Here is a 21,530-nt window from a genome sequence, read left to right as displayed (position 1 = left end):
GCTTGGACGACTGCCCTCACTGAGGGAGTGGGTGTGGCCATCTCTGCTGTGACTGAACAAAGGGCAGGGGAGCAGGGGGCCCAGGGCAGGGCCCTCAGAGCCCGGCAGACCCAGTGGGGTGTCACAAGCATTTAGGCCCAGGCCAAAGGGCGCCTTCTTTGTCTGCACAGCTGCCCAAACACTCACCTTTCCACTCAGGCCGCCCTCTTATTTGAAGTGTGTTTGGAACCTGTCCGCACAGTACTCCTCGCTGCACAGCTCACCATAGGTCAGGGCATCGTAGCTTCCTGCCAGGTGACCGAAGTTCGCAGGCAAATGGGTCCCTGGGACACATGCGGAGAGGCTCTTGCCCGGGCCACAGGCCGCCCACTGACCCTGCCCCAGATCGAAGGCTGAAAAGCAGCCATGTCTGAGTCCACTGCCTCTCGAAGGAGTATTGGACCAACACTTGTTGAAAACGGGGTCCTTGCGGGCAACTCATTGGAGGGACACAAATAAATCTTTGCCGACTTTCTGCTGAAGCTTACCAGCGTTCACACCTAAGCCTCTTACAAGGTCAGCTGTTTAGCTAAACATGAGCTCATGATCTAAATTTACACAATATTGAAGAAATCAGCTACAAAGGGAGACAATCAGCAGAAACAATCAATACCAGAATGAGATTCCCTAGGCCATCCATCTGATGTTGGAATAATCAGGTGCAACGCAGTAAATATACATAAAACTGGAACTGAAACAAGGAACAAGGAGGTTTTCAAAGGTTGGTAGGATCTCTAAAACATTTTTAAAGTACATGTCGTTGATAAACCTAAATACTCAAAGGTTCTTTAATACCACAGATTAAGCATTGAGAAGAGTGAAATTATGCTGTTTTGAAAACTATGGCAGGTGAGATTTTCTGCCTAATTATATAAGAAGATTTCTCTAAAAAATAGACATTATTTCAAAGACTTATTGGCTGTGAAATAAGTTAAGTGTATTTCAAATGGCTTGTCTGCAAAGAAAGGTGAGATGTAGGGAATCACAGAAAGTCGAGGGGAAAATGTCAATATATACATTGCTATGTGGTGAACTAAGCCTTAGGCCAGCCACAATGTAGAGGACCTGACCCTTAGAAACTTAAAAATGAGCTGGAATCTTTAAAAGTTCAAATCTTTATAAGTAAAAAGATTGATGAAAATGAATAACCAAGTGTTTTAATTGACATCAGAAGATTAAAACAATAAACCCTGAGAACATAGAAAAAAGATAAATAAAGATATGAGCAGAACTTAATACCACAGAAAACGTATAAAATTCAGGTGAGGTAGTAAGTCCAAAGAATATTCTTTGAAAAGATTTAAAAGACACACTGTGATTAAGGAAAACACAAACATAATTAAAGAATATATAGAAAGAATCAGGACAATGTTATAGCAGAGAATATATGAAATGCCAGTAAATTTGAACATTTCTGTGAAGTTGACCATTTCCTAGCTCCTACAGTTTACCAAAACTGACACAAGAGGAAATCATTTCAGGTCATCATGTCTGCCCTTGGCATTCTCGTTACGCCCTGGCCTCAGAATGCAGCATCTGTATTCCATGGTAACATTTGGAGAGTGGGCGGGGCGTAGGGAGGCTGGAACACTGCCCTCACTGAGGGAGTCGGTGTGGCCATCTCTGCTGTGACTGAACAAAGGGCAGGGGAGCAGGGGGCCCAGGGCAGGGCCCTCAGACCCCGGCAGGCCCAGTGGAGTGTCACAAGCATTTAGGCCCAGGCCATAGGGCGCCTTCTTTGTCTGCACAGCTACACAAACTCTCACTTTTCCACTCAGGCCACCCACTTAGTTGAAGTGTGTGTGGAACCTGTCCGCGCAGTATACCTTGCTGCACAGCTAACCATAGGTCTGGGAATCGTAGCTTCCTGCCAGGTGACCGAAGTTCGCAGGAGAGTTGATTCCTAGGATCACACGCAGAGAGGCTCCTGCCCGGGCCACAGGCCGCCCACTGCCCCTGCCCAAGATCGGGGGCCGAAAGCAGCCCTGTCTAAGTCCCATACTCCTAGAAGGAGTATTGGACCAACACTTGTAGAAAACGGGGTCCTTGCGGGCAACTCATTGGAGGGACACAAATAAATCTTTGCCGACTTTCTGCTGAAGCTTACCAGCGTTCACACCTAAGCCTCCTACAAGGTCAGCTGTTTAGCTAAACATGAGCTCATGATCTAAATTTACACAATATTGAAGAAATCAGTTACAAAGGGAGACAATCAGCAGAAACAATCAATACCAGAATGAGATTCCCTAGGCCATCCATCTGATGTTGGAATAATCAGGTGAAAGGCAGAAAATATACATAAAACTGGAACTGAAACAAGGAACAAGGAGGTTTTCAAAGGTTGGTAGGATCTCTAAAACATTTTTAAAGTACATGTCGTTGATAAACCTAAATACTCAAAGGTTGTTTAATACCACAGATTAAGCATTGAGAAGAGTGAAATTATTCTGTTTTGAAAACTATGGCAGGTGAGATTTTCTGCCTAATTATATAAGAAGATTTCTCTAAAAAATAGACATTATTTCAAAGACTTATTGGCTGTGAAATAAGTTAAGTGTATTTCAAATGACTTGTCTGCAAAGAAAGGTGAGATGTAGGGAATCACAGAAAGTCGAGGGGAAAATGTCAATATATACATTGCTATGTGGTGAACTAAGCCTTAGGCCAGCCACAATGTAGAGGACCTGACCCTTAGAAACTTAAAAATGAGCTGGAATTTTTAAAAGTTCAAATCTTTATAAGTATAAAGATTGATGAAAATGAATAACCAAGTGTTTTACTTGACATCAGAAGATCAAAACAATAAACCCTGAGAATATAGAAAAAAGATAAATAAAGATATGAGCAGAACTTAATACCACAGAAAACGTATAAAATTCAGGTGAGGTAGTAAGTCCAAAGAATATTCTTTGAAAAGATTTAAAAGACACATTTTGATTAAGGAAAACACAAACATAATTAAAGAATATATAGAAAGAATCAGGACAATGTTATAGCAGAGGATATATGAAATGCCAGTAAATTTGAACATTTCTGTAAAGTTGACCATTTCCTAGCTCCTACAGTTTACCAAAACTGACACAAGAGGAAATCATTTAAGGTCATCATGTCTGCCCTTGGCATTCTCGTTATGCCCTGGCCTCAGAATGCAGCATCTGTAGTCCATGGTAACCTACGGAGAGTGGGCGGGGCGGAGGGAGGCTGGAACACTGCCCTCACTGAGGGAGTGGGTGTGGCCATCTCTGCTGTGACTGAACAAAGGGTTGGGGAGCAGGGGGCCCAGGGAAGGGCCCTCAGAGCCCGGCAGGCCCAGTGGGGTGTCACAAGCATTTAGGCCCAGGCCATAGGGCACCTTCTTTGTCTGCACAGCTGCCCAAACTCTCACTTTTCCTCTCAGGCCACCCACTTAGTTGAAGTGTGTGTGGAACCTGTCCGCGCAGTATACCTCGCTGCACAGCTAACCATATGTCTGGGCATCGTAGCTTCCTGCCAGGTGACCGAAGTTCGCAGGAGAGATGATTCCCAGGTTCACACGCAGAGCGGCTCCTGCCCGGGCCACAAGCCGCCCACTGCCCCTGCCCAAGATCGGGGGCCGAAAGCAGCCCTGTCTAAGTCCCCTACCCCTAGAGGGAGTATTGGACCATCACTTCTAGAAAACGGGGACCTTGTGGGCAACTCATTGGAGGGACACAAATAAATCTTTGCCGACTTTTTGCTGAAACTTACGAGCGTTCACACCTAAGCCTCTTACAAGGTCAGCTGTTTAGCTAAACATGAGCTCATGATCTAAATTTACACAATAATGAAGAAATCAGCTACAAAGGGAGACAATCAGCAAAAACAATCAATACCAGAATTAGATTCCCTAGGCCACCCATCAGATGTTGGAATAATCAGGTTCTAGGCAGAAAATATACATAAACCTGGAAATGAAACAAGGAACAAGCATGTTTTCAAAGACTGGTAGGATCTCTAAAACATTTTTAAAGTACATGTCATTGATAAAGCTAAATACTCAAAGGTTCTTTAATACAACAAATTAAGCAGTGAGAAGAGTGAAATTATGCTGTTTTGAAAACTATGGAAGGTGAGATTTTCTGCCTAATTATATAAGATGATTTCTCTAAAAAATACACCTTATTTCAAAGAATTATTGGCTGTGAAATAAGTTATGGGTATTTCAAATGGCTTGTGTGCAAAGAAAGGTGAGATGTAGGGAATCACAGAAAGCCGAGGGGATAATATGTCAATATATACATTGCTATATGGTGAACTAAGCCTTAGGCCGGCAACAGTGTAGAGGAATGGACCCTTAGGAATGTACAAGTAAGCTGGAATCTTTAAAAGTTCAAATCTTTATAAGTAAAAAGATTTATTAAAATGAATAACCAAGTGTTTTACTTGACATCAGAAAATCAAAACAATAAACCCTGAGAACATAGAAAAAAGATAAATAAAGATATGAGCAGAACTTAATACAACAGAAAACGTATAAAATTCAGGTGATTTAGTAAGTCCAAAGAATATTCTTTGAAAAGATTTAAAAGACACACTTTGATTAAGGAAAACATAAACATAAGTAAAGAATATAGAGAAAGAATCCGGACAATGTTATAGCAGATTATATATGAAATGCAAGTAAATTTGAACATTTCTGTAAAGTGGACCATTTCCTAGCTCCTAAACTTTACCAAAACTGACACAAGATGAAATCATTTAAGGTCATCATGTCTGCCCTTGGCATTCTCGGTAAGCCATGGCCTCAGAATGCAGCATCTGTAGTTCATGGTAACCTGCGGAGAGGGGGCGTGGCTGAGGGAGCTTGGAACACTGCCCTCACTGAGGGAGTGGATGTGGCCATCTCTGCTGTGACTGAACAAATGGCTGGGGAGCAGGGGGCCCAGTGCAGGGCCCTCAGAGCCCGGCAGACCCAGTGGGGTGTCACAAGCATTTAGGCCCAGGCCAAAGGGCTCCTTCTTTGTCTGCACAGCTGCCCAAACACTCACCTTTCCACTCAGGCCGCCCTCTTATTTGAAGTGTGTTTGGAACCTGTCCGCGCAGTACTCCTCGCTGCACAGCTCACCATAGGTCAGGGCATCGTAGCTTCCTGCCAGGTGACCGAAGTTCGCAGGCAAATGGGTCCCTGGGACACATGCGGAGAGGCTCTTGCCCGGGCCACAGGCCGCCCACTGGCCCTGCCCCAGATCGAAGGCTGAAAAGCAGCCATGTCTGAGTCCACTGCCTCTCGAAGGAGTAATGGACCAACACTTGTAGAAAACGGGGTCCTTGCGGACAACTCATTGGAGGGACACATATAACTCTTTGCCGACTTTCTGCTGAAGCTTACCAGCGTTCACACCTAAGCCTCTTACAAGGTCAGCTGTTTAGCTAAACATGAGCTCATGATCTAAATTTACACAATATTGAAGAAATCAGATGCAAAGTGAGACAATCAGCAAAACAATCAGTACCAGAATGAGATTCCCTGGGCCATCCATCTGATGTTGGAATAATCAGGTGCAAGGCAGAAAATTTACATAAAACTGGAACTGAAACAAGGAACAAGGAGGTTTTCAAAGGCTGGTAGGATCTCTAAAACATTTTTAAAGTACAAGTCGTTGATGAACCTAAATACTCAAAGGTTGTTTAATACCACAGATTAAGCATTGAGAAGAGTGAAATTATGTTGTTTTGAAAACTATGGCAGGTGGGATTTTCTGCCTAATTATATAAGAAGATTTCTCTAAAAAATAGACATTATTTCAAAGACTTATTGGCTGTGAAATAAGTTAAGTGTATTTCAAATGGCTTGTCTGCAAAGAAAGGTGAGATGTAGGGAATCACAGAAATTCGAGGGGAAAATGTCAATATATACATTGCTATGTGGTGAACTAAGCCTTAGGCCAGCCACAATGTAGAGGACCTGACCCTTAGAAACTTAAAAGTGAGCTGGAATCTTTAAAAGTTCAAATCTTTATAAGTAAAAAGATTGATGAAAATGAATAACCAAGTGTTTTAATTGACATCAGAAGATCAAAACAATAAACCCTGAGAACATAGAAAAAAGATAAATAAAGATATGAGCAGAACTTAATACCACAGAAAACGTATAAAATTCAGGTGAGGTAGTAAGTCCAAAGAATATTCTTTGGAAAGATTTAAAAGACACACATTGATTAAGGAAAACACAAACATAATTAAATAATATATAGAAAGAATCAGGGCAAAGTTATAGAGGAGTATATATGAAATGCCAGTAAATTTGAACATTTCTGTAAAGTTGACCATTTCCTAGCTCCTACAGTTTACCAAAACTGACACAAGAGGAAATCATTTAAGGTCATCATGACTGCCCTTGGCATTCTCAGAACGCCCTGGCCTCAGAATGCAGCATCTGTAGTCCATGGTAACCTGCGGAGAGTGGGCGCGGCTGAGGGAGGCTGGAACACTGCCCTCACTGAGGGAGTCGGTGTGGCCATCTCTGCTGTGACTGAACAAAGGGCAGGGGAGCAGGGGGACCAGGGCAGGGCCCTCAGAGGACGGCAGGCCCAGTGGTGTGTCACAAGCCTTTAGGCCCAGTCCATAGGACACCTTCTTTGTCTGCACATCTGCCCAAACTCTCACTTTTCCACTCAGGCCACCCACTTAGTTGAAGTGTGTGTGGAACCTGTCCGCGCAGTATACCTCGCTGCACAGCTAACCATAGGTCTGGGCATCGTAGCTTCCTGCCAGGTGACCGAAGTTCGCAGGAGAGATGATTCCCAGGTTCACACGCAGAGAGGCTCCTGCCCGGGCCACAGGCCGCCCACTGCCCCTGCCCAAGTTCGGGGGCCGAAAGCCGCCCTGTCTAAGTCCCCTACCCCTAGAGGGAGTATTGGATCAACACTTCTAGAAAACGGGGTCCTTGTGGGCAACTCATTGGAGGGACACAAATAAATCTTTGCCGACTTTTTGCTGAAACTTAGGAGCGTTCACACCTATGCCTCTTACAAGGTCAGCTGTTTAGCTAAACCTGAGCTCATGATCTAAATTTACACAATATTGAAGAAATCAGCTACAAAGGGAGACAATCAGTAAAAACAATCAATACCAGAATTAGATTCCTTAGGCCACCCATCAGATGTTGGAATAATCAGGTGCTAGGCAGAAAATATACATAAACCTGGAAATGAAACAAGGAACAATAGGTTTTCAAAGACTGGTAGGATCTCTAAAACATTTTTAAAATACATGTCATTGATAAAGCTAAATACTGAAAGGTTCTTTAATACAACAAATTAAGCAGTGAGAAGAGTGAAATTATGCTGTTTAGAAAACTATGGAAAGTGAGATTTTCTGCCTAATTATATAAGATGATTTCTCTAAAAAATACACATTATTTCAAAGAATTATTGGCTGTGAAATAAGTTAAGGGTATTTCAAATGGCTTGTCTGCAAAGAAAGGTGAGATGTAGGGAATCACAGAAAGCCGAGGGGATAATATGTCAATATATACATTGCTAATGGTGATCTAAGCCTTAGGCCGGCAACAGTGTAGAGGAATGGACCCTTAGAAACGTACAAGTAAGCTGGAATCTTTAAAAGTTCAAATCTTTATAAGTAAAAAGATTTATTAAAATGAATAACCAAGTGTTTTACTTGACATCAGAAAATCAAAACAATAAACCCTGAGAACATAGAAAAAAGATAAATAAAGATATGAGCAGAACTTAATACAACAGAAAACGTATAAAATTCAGGTGATTTAGTAAGTCCAAAGAATATTCTTTGAAAAGATTTAAAAGACACACTTTGATTAAGGAAAACAAAAACATAAGTAAAGAATATACAGAAAGAATCAGGACAATGTTATAGCAGAGAATATATGAAATGCCAGTAAATTTGAACAGTTCTGTAAAGCGGACCATTTCCTAGCTCCTAAAGTTTACCAAAACTGACACAAGAGGAAATCATTTCAGGTCATCATGTCTGCCCTTGGCATTCTCGGAACGCCCGGGCCTCAGAATGCAGCATCTGTAGTCCATGGTAACCTGCGGAGAGGGGACGTGGCTGAGGGAGCTTGGAAGACTGCCCTCACTGAGGGAGTGGGTGTGGCCATCTCTGCTGTGACTGAACAAAGGGCAGGGGAGCAGGGGGCCCAGGGCAGGGCCGTCAGATCCCGGCAGACCCAGTGGGGTGTCACAAGCATTTAGGCCCAGGCCAAAGGGCGCCTTCTTTGTCTGCACAGCTGCCCAAACTCTCACCTTTCCACTCAGGCCGCCCTCTTATTTGAAGTGTGTTTGGAAGCTGTCCGCGCAGCACTCCTCGCTGCACAGCTCACCATAGGTCAGGGCATCGTAGCTTCCTGCCAGGTGACCGAAGTTCGCAGGAAATGGGTACCTGGGACACATGCTGAGAGGCTCTTGCCCGGGCCACAGGCCGCCCACTGGCCCTGCCCCAGATCGAAGGCTGAAAAGCAGCCATGTCTGAGTCCACTGCCTCTCGAAGGAGTATTGGACCAACACTTGTTGAAAACGGGGTCCTTGCGGGCAACTCATTGGAGGGACACAAATAAATATTTGCCGACTTTCTGCTGAAGCTTACCAGCGTTCACACCTAAGCCTATTACAAGGTCAGCTGTTTAGCTAAACATGAGCTCATGATCTAAATTTACACAATATTGAAGAAATCAGCTACAAAGGGAGACAATCAGCAGAAACAATCAATACCAGAATGAGATTCCCTAGGCCATCCATCTGATGTTGGAATAATCAGGTGCAAGGCAGAAAATATACATAAAACTGGAACTGAAACAAGGAACAAGGATGTTTTCAAAGACTGGTAGGATCTCTAAAACATTTTTAAAGTACATGTCATTGATAAAGCTAAATACTCAAAGGTTGTTTAATACCACAGATTAAGCATTGAGAAGAGTGAAATTATGCTGTTTTGAAAACTATGGCAGGTGAGATATTCTGCCTAATTATATAAGAAGATTTCTCTAAAAAATAGACATTATTTCAAAGACTTATTGGCTGTGAAATAAGTTAAGTGTATTTCAAATGGCTTGTCTGCAAAGAAAGGTGAGATGTAGGGAATCACAGAAAGTCGAGGGGAAAATGTCAATATATACATTGCTATGTGGTGAACTAAGCCTTAGGCCAGCCACAATGTAGAGGACCTGACCCTTAGAAATTTAAAAATGAGCTGGAATCTTTAAAAGTTCAAAACTTTATAAGTAAAAAGATTGATGAAAATGAATAACCAAGTCTTTTAATTGACATCAGAAGATCAAAACAATAAACCCTGAGAACATAGAAAAAAGATAAATAAAGATATGAGCAGAACTTAATACCACAGAAAACGTATCAAATTCAGGTGAGGTAGTAAGTCCAAAGAATATTCTTTGAAAAGATTTAAAAGACACACTTTGATTAAGGAAAACACAAACATAATTCAGGAATATATAGAAAGAATCAGGACAATGTTATAGCAGAGAATATATGAAATGCCAGTAAATTTGAACATTTCTGTAAAGTTGACCATTTCCTAGCTCCTACAGTTTACCAAAACTGACACAAGAGGAAATCATTTAAGGTCATCATGTCTGCCCTTGGCATTCTCGGAACGCCCTGAGCTCAGAATGCAGCATCTGAAGTCCATGGTAACCTGCGGAGAGTGGGCGGGTCTGAGGGAAGCAGGAACACTGCCCTCACTGAGGGAGTCGGAGTGGCCATCTCTGCTGTGACAGAACAAAGGGCAGGGTAGCAGGGGGCCCAGGGCAGGGCCCTCAGAGCACGGCAGGCCCAGTGGTGTGTCACAAGCATTTAGGCCCAGGCCATAGGGCACCTTCTTTGTCTGCACAGCTACACAAACTCTCACATTTCCACTCAGGCCACCCACTTATTTGAAGTGTGTGTGGAACCTGTCCACGCAGTATACCTCGCTGCACAGCTAACCATAGGTCTGGGCATCGTAGCTTCCTGCCAGGTGACCGAAGTTCGCAGGAGAGATGATTCCCAGGTTCACACGCAGAGAGGCTCCTGCCCGGGCCACAGGCCGCCCAGTGCCCCTGCCCAAGATCGGGGGCCGAAAGCAGCCCTGTCTAAGTCCCCTACTCCTAGAAGGAGTATTAGACCAACACTTCTAGAAAACGGGGTCCTTGTGGGCAACTCATTGGAGGGACACAAATAAATCTTTGCCGACTTTTTGCTGAAACTTACGAGTGTTCACACCTAAGCCTCTTACAAGGTCAGCTGTTTAGCTAAACATGAGCTCATGATCTAAATTTACACAATAATGAAGAAATCAGCTACAAAGGGAGACAATCAGCAAAAACAATCAATACCAGAATTAGATTCCCTAGGCCACCCATCAGATGTTGGAATAATCAGGTTCTAGGCAGAAAATATACATAAACCTGGAAATGAAACAAGGAACAAGCATGTTTTCAAAGACTGGTAGGATCTCTAAAACATTTTTAAAGTACATGTCATTGATAAAGCTAAATACTCAAAGGTTCTTTAATACAACAAATTAAGCAGTGAGAAGAGGGAATTATGCTGTTTTGAAAACTATGGAAGGTGAGATTTTCTGCCTAATTATATAAGATGATTTCTCTAAAAAATACACCTTATTTCAAAGAATTATTGGCTGTGAAATAAGTTATGGGTATTTCAAATGGCTTGTGTGCAAAGAAAGGTGAGATGTAGGGAATCACAGAAAGCCGAGGGGATAATATGTCAATATATACATTGCTATATGGTGAACTAAGCCTTAGGCCGGCAACAGTGTAGAGGAATGGACCCTTAGGAATGTACAAGTAAGCTGGAATCTTTAAAAGTTCAAATCTTTATAAGTAAAAAGATTTATTAAAATGAATAACCAGGGCCTCCCTGGTGGCGCAGTGGTTGAGAGTCCGCCTGCCGATGCAGGGGATACGGGTTCGTGCCCCGGTCTGGGAGGATCCCATATGCCGCGGAGCGGCTGGGCCCGTGAGTCATGGCCGCTGGGCCTGCGCGTCCGGAGCCTGTGCTCCGCAGCGGGGGAGGCCACAACAGTGAGAGGCCCGCATACCGCAAAAAAAAAAAAAAAAAAAAAAAAAAAAAAAAAAAAAAAAAAATGAATAACCAAGTGTTTTACTTGACATCAGAAAATCAAAACAATAAACCCTGAGAACATAGAAAAAAGATAAATAAAGATATGAGCAGAACTTAATACAACAGAAAACGTATAAAATTCAGGTGATTTAGTAAGTCCAAAGAATATTCTTTGAAAAGATTTAAAAGACACACTTTTATTAAGGAAAACATAAACATAAGTAAAGAATATAGAGAAAGAATCCGGACAATGTTATAGCAGAGTATATATGAAATGCAAGTAAATTTGAACATTTCTGTAAAGTGGACCATTTCCTAGCTCCTAAACTTTACCAAAACTGACACAAGATGAAATCATTTAAGGTCATCATGTCTGCCCTTGGCATTCTCGGTAAGCCATGGCCTCAGAATGCAGCATCTGTAGTTCATGGTAACCTGCGGAGAGGGGGCGTGGCTGAGGGAGCTTGGAACACTGCCCTCACTGAGGGAGTGGATGTGGCCATCTCTGCTGTGACTGAACAAATGGCTGGGGAGCAGGGGGCCCAGTGCAGGGCCCTCAGAGCCCGGCAGACCCAGTGGGGTGTCACAAGCATTTAGGCCCAGGCCAAAGGGCTCCTTCTTTGTCTGCACAGCTGCCCAAACACTCACCTTTCCACTCAGGCCGCCCTCTTATTTGAAGTGTGTTTGGAACCTGTCCGCGCAGTACTCCTCGCTGCACAGCTCACCATAGGTCAGGGCATCGTAGCTTCCTGCCAGGTGACCGAAGTTCGCAGGCAAATGGGTCCCTGGGACACATGCGGAGAGGCTCTTGCCCGGGCCACAGGCCGCCCACTGGCCCTGCCCCAGATCGAAGGCTGAAAAGCAGCCATGTCTGAGTCCACTGCCTCTCGAAGGAGTAATGGACCAACACTTGTAGAAAACGGGGTCCTTGCGGACAACTCATTGGAGGGACACATATAACTCTTTGCCGACTTTCTGCTGAAGCTTACCAGCGTTCACACCTAAGCCTCTTACAAGGTCAGCTGTTTAGCTAAACATGAGCTCATGATCTAAATTTACACAATATTGAAGAAATCAGATGCAAAGTGAGACAATCAGCAAAACAATCAGTACCAGAATGAGATTCCCTGGGCCATCCATCTGATGTTGGAATAATCAGGTGCAAGGCAGAAAATTTACATAAAACTGGAACTGAAACAAGGAACAAGGAGGTTTTCAAAGGCTGGTAGGATCTCTAAAACATTTTTAAAGTACAAGTCGTTGATGAACCTAAATACTCAAAGGTTGTTTAATACCACAGATTAAGCATTGAGAAGAGTGAAATTATGTTGTTTTGAAAACTATGGCAGGTGGGATTTTCTGCCTAATTATATAAGAAGATTTCTCTAAAAAATAGACATTATTTCAAAGACTTATTGGCTGTGAAATAAGTTAAGTGTATTTCAAATGGCTTGTCTGCAAAGAAAGGTGAGATGTAGGGAATCACAGAAATTCGAGGGGAAAATGTCAATATATACATTGCTATGTGGTGAACTAAGCCTTAGGCCAGCCACAATGTAGAGGACCTGACCCTTAGAAACTTAAAAGTGAGCTGGAATCTTTAAAAGTTCAAATCTTTATAAGTAAAAAGATTGATGAAAATGAATAACCAAGTGTTTTAATTGACATCAGAAGATCAAAACAATAAACCCTGAGAACATAGAAAAAAGATAAATAAAGATATGAGCAGAACTTAATACCACAGAAAACGTATAAAATTCAGGTGAGGTAGTAAGTCCAAAGAATATTCTTTGGAAAGATTTAAAAGACACACATTGATTAAGGAAAACACAAACATAATTAAATAATATATAGAAAGAATCAGGGCAAAGTTATAGAGGAGTATATATGAAATGCCAGTAAATTTGAACATTTCTGTAAAGTTGACCATTTCCTAGCTCCTACAGTTTACCAAAACTGACACAAGAGGAAATCATTTAAGGTCATCATGACTGCCCTTGGCATTCTCAGAACGCCCTGGCCTCAGAATGCAGCATCTGTAGTCCATGGTAACCTGCGGAGAGTGGGCGCGGCTGAGGGAGGCTGGAACACTGCCCTCACTGAGGGAGTCGGTGTGGCCATCTCTGCTGTGACTGAACAAAGGGCAGGGGAGCAGGGGGACCAGGGCAGGGCCCTCAGAGGACGGCAGGCCCAGTGGTGTGTCACAAGCCTTTAGGCCCAGTCCATAGGACACCTTCTTTGTCTGCACATCTGCCCAAACTCTCACTTTTCCACTCAGGCCACCCACTTAGTTGAAGTGTGTGTGGAACCTGTCCGCGCAGTATACCTCGCTGCACAGCTAACCATAGGTCTGGGCATCGTAGCTTCCTGCCAGGTGACCGAAGTTCGCAGGAGAGATGATTCCCAGGTTCACACGCAGAGAGGCTCCTGCCCGGGCCACAGGCCGCCCACTGCCCCTGCCCAAGTTCGGGGGCCGAAAGCCGCCCTGTCTAAGTCCCCTACCCCTAGAGGGAGTATTGGATCAACACTTCTAGAAAACGGGGTCCTTGTGGGCAACTCATTGGAGGGACACAAATAAATCTTTGCCGACTTTTTGCTGAAACTTAGGAGCGTTCACACCTATGCCTCTTACAAGGTCAGCTGTTTAGCTAAACCTGAGCTCATGATCTAAATTTACACAATATTGAAGAAATCAGCTACAAAGGGAGACAATCAGCAAAAACAATCAATACCAGAATTAGATTCCTTAGGCCACCCATCAGATGTTGGAATAATCAGGTGCTAGGCAGAAAATATACATAAACCTGGAAATGAAACAAGGAACAATAGGTTTTCAAAGACTGGTAGGATCTCTAAAACATTTTTAAAATACATGTCATTGATAAAGCTAAATACTGAAAGGTTCTTTAATACAACAAATTAAGCAGTGAGAAGAGTGAAATTATGCTGTTTAGAAAACTATGGAAAGTGAGATTTTCTGCCTAATTATATAAGATGATTTCTCTAAAAAATACACATTATTTCAAAGAATTATTGGCTGTGAAATAAGTTAAGGGTATTTCAAATGGCTTGTCTGCAAAGAAAGGTGAGATGTAGGGAATCACAGAAAGCCGAGGGGATAATATGTCAATATATACATTGCTAATGGTGATCTAAGCCTTAGGCCGGCAACAGTGTAGAGGAATGGACCCTTAGAAACGTACAAGTAAGCTGGAATCTTTAAAAGTTCAAATCTTTATAAGTAAAAATATTTATTAAAATGAATAACCAAGTGTTTTACTTGACATCAGAAAATCAAAACAATAAACCCTGAGAACATAGAAAAAAGATAAATAAAGATATGAGCAGAACTTAATACAACAGAAAACGTATAAAATTCAGGTGATTTAGTAAGTCCAAAGAATATTCTTTGAAAAGATTTAAAAGACACACTTTGATTAAGGAAAACAAAAACATAAGTAAAGAATATACAGAAAGAATCAGGACAATGTTATAGCAGAGAATATATGAAATGCCAGTAAATTTGAACATTTCTGTAAAGCGGACCATTTCCTAGCTCCTAAAGTTTACCAAAACTGACACAAGAGGAAATCATTTCAGGTCATCATGTCTGCCCTTGGCATTCTCGGAACGCCCTGGCCTCAGAATGCAGCATCTGTAGTCCATGGTAACCTGCGGAGAGGGGACGTGGCTGAGGGAGCTTGGAAGACTGCCCTCACTGAGGGAGTGGGTGTGGCCATCTCTGCTGTGACTGAACAAAGGGCAGGGGAGCAGGGGGCCCAGGGCAGGGCCCTCAGATCCCGGCAGACCCAGTGGGGTGTCACAAGCATTTAGGCCCAGGCCAAAGGGCGCCTTCTTTGTCTGCACAGCTGCCCAAACTCTCACCTTTCCACTCAGGCCGCCCTCTTATTTGAAGTGTGTTTGGAAGCTGTCCGCGCAGTACTCCTCGCTGCACAGCTCACCATAGGTCAGGGCATCGTAGCTTCCTGCCAGGTGACCGAAGTTCGCAGGAAATGGGTACCTGGGACACATGCTGAGAGGCTCTTGCCCGGGCCACAGGCCGCCCACTGGCCCTGCCCCAGATCGAAGGCTGAAAAGCAGCCATGTCTGAGTCCACTGCCTCTCGAAGGAGTATTGGACCAACACTTGTTGAAAACGGGGTCCTTGCGGGCAACTCATTGGAGGGACACAAATAAATCTTTGCCGACTTTCTGCTGAAGCTTACCAGCGTTCACACCTAAGCCTATTACAAGGTCAGCTGTTTAGCTAAACATGAGCTCATGATCTAAATTTACACAATATTGAAGAAATCAGCTACAAAGGGAGACAATCAGCAGAAACAATCAATACCAGAATGAGATTCCCTAGGCCATCCATCTGATGTTGGAATAATCAGGTGCAAGGCAGAAAATATACATAAAACTGGAACTGAAACAAGGAACAAGGATGTTTTCAAAGACTGGTAGGATCTCTAAAACATTTTTAAAGTACATGTCATTGATAAAGCTAAATACTCAAAGGTTGTTTAATACCACAGATTAAGCATTGAGAAGAGTGAAATTATGCTGTTTTGAAAACTATGGCAGGTGAGATATTCTGCCTAATTATATAAGAAGATTTCTCTAAAAAATAGACATTATTTCAAAGACTTATTGGCTGTGAAATAAGTTAAGTGTATTTCAAATGGCTTGTCTGCAAAGAAAGGTGAGATGTAGGGAATCACAGAAAGTCGAGGGGAAAATGTCAATATATACATTGCTATGTGGTGAACTAAGCCTAAGGCCAGCCACAATGTAGAGGACCTGACCCTTAGAAATTTAAAAATGAGCTGGAATCTTTAAAAGTTCAAAACTTTATAAGTAAAAAGATTGATGAAAATGAATAACCAAGTCTTTTAATTGACATCAGAAGATCAAAACAATAAACCCTGAGAACATAGAAAAAAGATAAATAAAGATATGAGCAGAACTTAATACCACAGAAAACGTATCAAATTCAGGTGAGGTAGTAAGTCCAAAGAATATTCTTTGAAAAGATTTAAAAGACACACTTTGATTAAGGAAAACACAAACATAATTCAGGAATATATAGAAAGAATCAGGACAATGTTATAGCAGAGAATATATGAAATGCCAGTAAATTTGAACATTTCTGTAAAGTTGACCATTTCCTAGCTCCTACAGTTTACCAAAACTGACACAAGAGGAAATCATTTAAGGTCATCATGTCTGCCCTTGGCATTCTCGGAACGCCCTGAGCTCAGAATGCAGCATCTGAAGTCCATGGTAACCTGCGGAGAGTGGGCGGGTCTGAGGGAAGCAGGAACACTGCCCTCACTGAGGGAGTCGGAGTGGCCATCTCTGCTGTGACAGAACAAAGGGCAGGGTAGCAGGGGGCCCAGGGCAGGGCCCTCAGAGCACGGCAGGCCCAGTGGTGTGTCACAAGCATTTAGGCCCAGGCCATAGGGCACCTTCTTTGTCTGCACAGCTACACAAACTCTCACATTTCCACTCAGGCCACCCACTTATTTGAAGTGTGTGTGGAACCTGTCCACGCAGTATACCTCGCTGCACAGCTAACCATAGGTCTGGGCATCGTAGCTTCCTGCCAGGTGACCGAAGTTCGCAGGAGAGATGATTCCCAGGTTCACACGCAGAGAGGCTCCTGCCCGGGCCACAGGCCGCCCAGTGCCCCTGCCCAAGATCGGGGGCCGAAAGCAGCCCTGTCTAAGTCCCCTACTCCTAGAAGGAGTATTAGACCAACACTTCTAGAAAACGGGGTCCTTGTGGGCAACTCATTGGAGGGACACAAATAAATCTTTGCCGACTTTTTGCTGAAACTTACGAGTGTTCACACCTAAGCCTCTTACAAGGTCAGCTGTTTAGCTAAACATGAGCTCATGATCTAAATTTACACAATAATGAAGAAATCAGCTACAAAGGGAGACAATCAGCAAAAACAATCAATACCAGAATTAGATTCCCTAGGCCACCCATCAGATGTTGGAATAATCAGGTTCTAGGCAGAAAATATACATAAACCTGGAAATGAAACAAGGAACAAGCATGTTTTCAAAGACTGGTAGGATCTCTAAAACATTTTTAAAGTACATGTCATTGATAAAGCTAAATACTCAAAGGTTCTTTAATACAACAAATTAAGCAGTGAGAAGAGTGAAATTATGCTGTTTTGAAAACTATGGAAGGTGAGATTTTCTGCCTAATTATATAAGATGATTTCTCTAAAAAATACACCTTATTTCAAAGAATTATTGGCTGTGAAATAAGTTATGGGTATTTCAAATGGCTTGTGTGCAAAGAAAGGTGAGATGTAGGGAATCACAGAAAGCCGAGGGGATAATATGTCAATATATACATTGCTATATGGTGAACTAAGCCTTAGGCCGGCAACAGTGTAGAGGAATGGACCCTTAGGAATGTACAAGTAAGCTGGAATCTTTAAAAGTTCAAATCTTTATAAGTAAAAAGATTTATTAAAATGAATAACCAGGGCCTCCCTGGTGGCGCAGTGGTTGAGAGTCCGCCTGCCGATGCAGGGGATACGGGTTCGTGCCCCGGTCTGGGAGGATCCCATATGCCGCGGAGCGGCTGGGCCCGTGAGTCATGGCCGCTGGGCCTGCGCGTCCGGAGCCTGTGCTCCGCAGCGGGGGAGGCCACAACAGTGAGAGGCCCGCATACCGCAAAAAAAAAAAAAAAAAAAAAAAAAAAAAAAAATGAATAACCAAGTGTTTTACTTGACATCAGAAAATCAAAACAATAAACCCTGAGAACATAGAAAAAAGATAAATAAAGATATGAGCAGAACTTAATACAACAGAAAACGTATAAAATTCAGGTGATTTAGTAAGTCCAAAGAATATTCTTTGAAAAGATTTAAAAGACACACTTTTATTAAGGAAAACATAAACATAAGTAAAGAATATAGAGAAAGAATCCGGACAATGTTATAGCAGAGTATATATGAAATGCAAGTAAATTTGAACATTTCTGTAAAGTGGACCATTTCCTAGCTCCTAAACTTTACCAAAACTGACACAAGATGAAATCATTTAAGGTCATCATGTCTGCCCTTGGCATTCTCGGTAAGCCATGGCCTCAGAATGCAGCATCTGTAGTTCATGGTAACCTGCGGAGAGGGGGCGTGGCTGAGGGAGCTTGGAACACTGCCCTCACTGAGGGAGTGGATCTGGCCATCTCTGCTGTGACTGAACAAATGGCTGGGGAGCAGGGGGCCCAGTGCAGGGCCCTCAGAGCCCGGCAGACCCAGTGGGGTGTCACAAGCATTTAGGCCCAGGCCAAAGGGCTCCTTCTTTGTCTGCACAGCTGCCCAAACACTCACCTTTCCACTCAGGCCGCCCTCTTATTTGAAGTGTGTTTGGAACCTGTCCGCGCAGTACTCCTCGCTGCACAGCTCACCATAGGTCAGGGCATCGTAGCTTCCTGCCAGGTGACCGAAGTTCGCAGGCAAATGGGTCCCTGGGACACATGCGGAGAGGCTCTTGCCCGGGCCACAGGCCGCCCACTGGCCCTGCCCCAGATCGAAGGCTGAAAAGCAGCCATGTCTGAGTCCACTGCCTCTCGAAGGAGTAATGGACCAACACTTGTAGAAAACGGGGTCCTTGCGGACAACTCATTGGAGGGACACATATAACTCTTTGCCGACTTTCTGCTGAAGCTTACCAGCGTTCACACCTAAGCCTCTTACAAGGTCAGCTGTTTAGCTAAACATGAGCTCATGATCTAAATTTACACAATATTGAAGAAATCAGATGCAAAGTGAGACAATCAGCAAAACAATCAGTACCAGAATGAGATTCCCTGGGCCATCCATCTGATGTTGGAATAATCAGGTGCAAGGCAGAAAATTTACATAAAACTGGAACTGAAACAAGGAACAAGGAGGTTTTCAAAGGCTGGTAGGATCTCTAAAACATTTTTAAAGTACAAGTCGTTGATGAACCTAAATACTCAAAGGTTGTTTAATACCACAGATTAAGCATTGAGAAGAGTGAAATTATGTTGTTTTGAAAACTATGGCAGGTGGGATTTTCTGCCTAATTATATAAGAAGATTTCTCTAAAAAATAGACATTATTTCAAAGACTTATTGGCTGTGAAATAAGTTAAGTGTATTTCAAATGGCTTGTCTGCAAAGAAAGGTGAGATGTAGGGAATCACAGAAATTCGAGGGGAAAATGTCAATATATACATTGCTATGTGGTGAACTAAGCCTTAGGCCAGCCACAATGTAGAGGACCTGACCCTTAGAAACTTAAAAGTGAGCTGGAATCTTTAAAAGTTCAAATCTTTATAAGTAAAAAGATTGATGAAAATGAATAACCAAGTGTTTTAATTGACATCAGAAGATCAAAACAATAAACCCTGAGAACATAGAAAAAAGATAAATAAAGATATGAGCAGAACTTAATACCACAGAAAACGTATAAAATTCAGGTGAGGTAGTAAGTCCAAAGAATATTCTTTGGAAAGATTTAAAAGACACACATTGATTAAGGAAAACACAAACATAATTAAATAATATATAGAAAGAATCAGGGCAAAGTTATAGAGGAGTATATATGAAATGCCAGTAAATTTGAACATTTCTGTAAAGTTGACCATTTCCTAGCTCCTACAGTTTACCAAAACTGACACAAGAGGAAATCATTTAAGGTCATCATGACTGCCCTTGGCATTCTCAGAACGCCCTGGCCTCAGAATGCAGCATCTGTAGTCCATGGTAACCTGCGGAGAGTGGGCGCGGCTGAGGGAGGCTGGAACACTGCCCTCACTGAGGGAGTCGGTGTGGCCATCTCTGCTGTGACTGAACAAAGGGCAGGGGAGCAGGGGGACCAGGGCAGGGCCCTCAGAGGACGGCAGGCCCAGTGGTGTGTCACAAGCCTTTAGGCCCAGTCCATAGGACACCTTCTTTGTCTGCACATCTGCCCAAACTCTCACTTTTCCACTCAGGCCACCCACTTAGTTGAAGTGTGTGTGGAACCTGTCCGCGCAGTATACCTCGCTGCACAGCTAACCATAGGTCTGGGCATCGTAGCTTCCTGCCAGGTGACCGAAGTTCGCAGGAGAGATGATTCCCAGGTTCACACGCAGAGAGGCTCCTGCCCGGGCCACAGGCCGCCCACTGCCCCTGCCCAAGTTCGGGGGCCGAAAGCCGCCCTGTCTAAGTCCCCTACCCCTAGAGGGAGTATTGGATCAACACTTCTAGAAAACGGGGTCCTTGTGGGCAACTCATTGGAGGGACACAAATAAATCTTTGCCGACTTTTTGCTGAAACTTAGGAGCGTTCACACCTATGCCTCTTACAAGGTCAGCTGTTTAGCTAAACCTGAGCTCATGATCTAAATTTACACAATATTGAAGAAATCAGCTACAAAGGGAGACAATCAGCAAAAACAATCAATACCAGAATTAGATTCCTTAGGCCACCCATCAGATGTTGGAATAATCAGGTGCTAGGCAGAAAATATACATAAACCTGGAAATGAAACAAGGAACAATAGGTTTTCAAAGACTGGTAGGATCTCTAAAACATTTTTAAAATACATGTCATTGATAAAGCTAAATACTGAAAGGTTCTTTAATACAACAAATTAAGCAGTGAGAAGAGTGAAATTATGCTGTTTAGAAAACTATGGAAAGTGAGATTTTCTGCCTAATTATATAAGATGATTTCTCTAAAAAATACACATTATTTCAAAGAATTATTGGCTGTGAAATAAGTTAAGGGTATTTCAAATGGCTTGTCTGCAAAGAAAGGTGAGATGTAGGGAATCACAGAAAGCCGAGGGGATAATATGTCAATATATACATTGCTAATGGTGATCTAAGCCTTAGGCCGGCAACAGTGTAGAGGAATGGACCCTTAGAAACGTACAAGTAAGCTGGAATCTTTAAAAGTTCAAATCTTTATAAGTAAAAAGATTTATTAAAATGAATAACCAAGTGTTTTACTTGACATCAGAAAATCAAAACAATAAACCCTGAGAACATAGAAAAAAGATAAATAAAGATATGAGCAGAACTTAATACAACAGAAAACGTATAAAATTCAGGTGATTTAGTAAGTCCAAAGAATATTCTTTGAAAAGATTTAAAAGACACACTTTGATTAAGGAAAACAAAAACATAAGTAAAGAATATACAGAAAGAATCAGGACAATGTTATAGCAGAGAATATATGAAATGCCAGTAAATTTGAACATTTCTGTAAAGCGGACCATTTCCTAGCTCCTAAAGTTTACCAAAACTGACACAAGAGGAAATCATTTCAGGTCATCATGTCTGCCCTTGGCATTCTCGGAACGCCCTGGCCTCAGAATGCAGCATCTGTAGTCCATGGTAACCTGCGGAGAGGGGACGTGGCTGAGGGAGCT

The sequence above is a fragment of the Mesoplodon bidens genome (assembly GCF_964165515.1).
Source record: "Mesoplodon bidens genome assembly, chromosome: Y".
Classification (NCBI taxonomy): domain Eukaryota; kingdom Metazoa; phylum Chordata; class Mammalia; order Artiodactyla; family Ziphiidae; genus Mesoplodon; species Mesoplodon bidens.
This window is presented reverse-complemented; position numbering follows the sequence as displayed.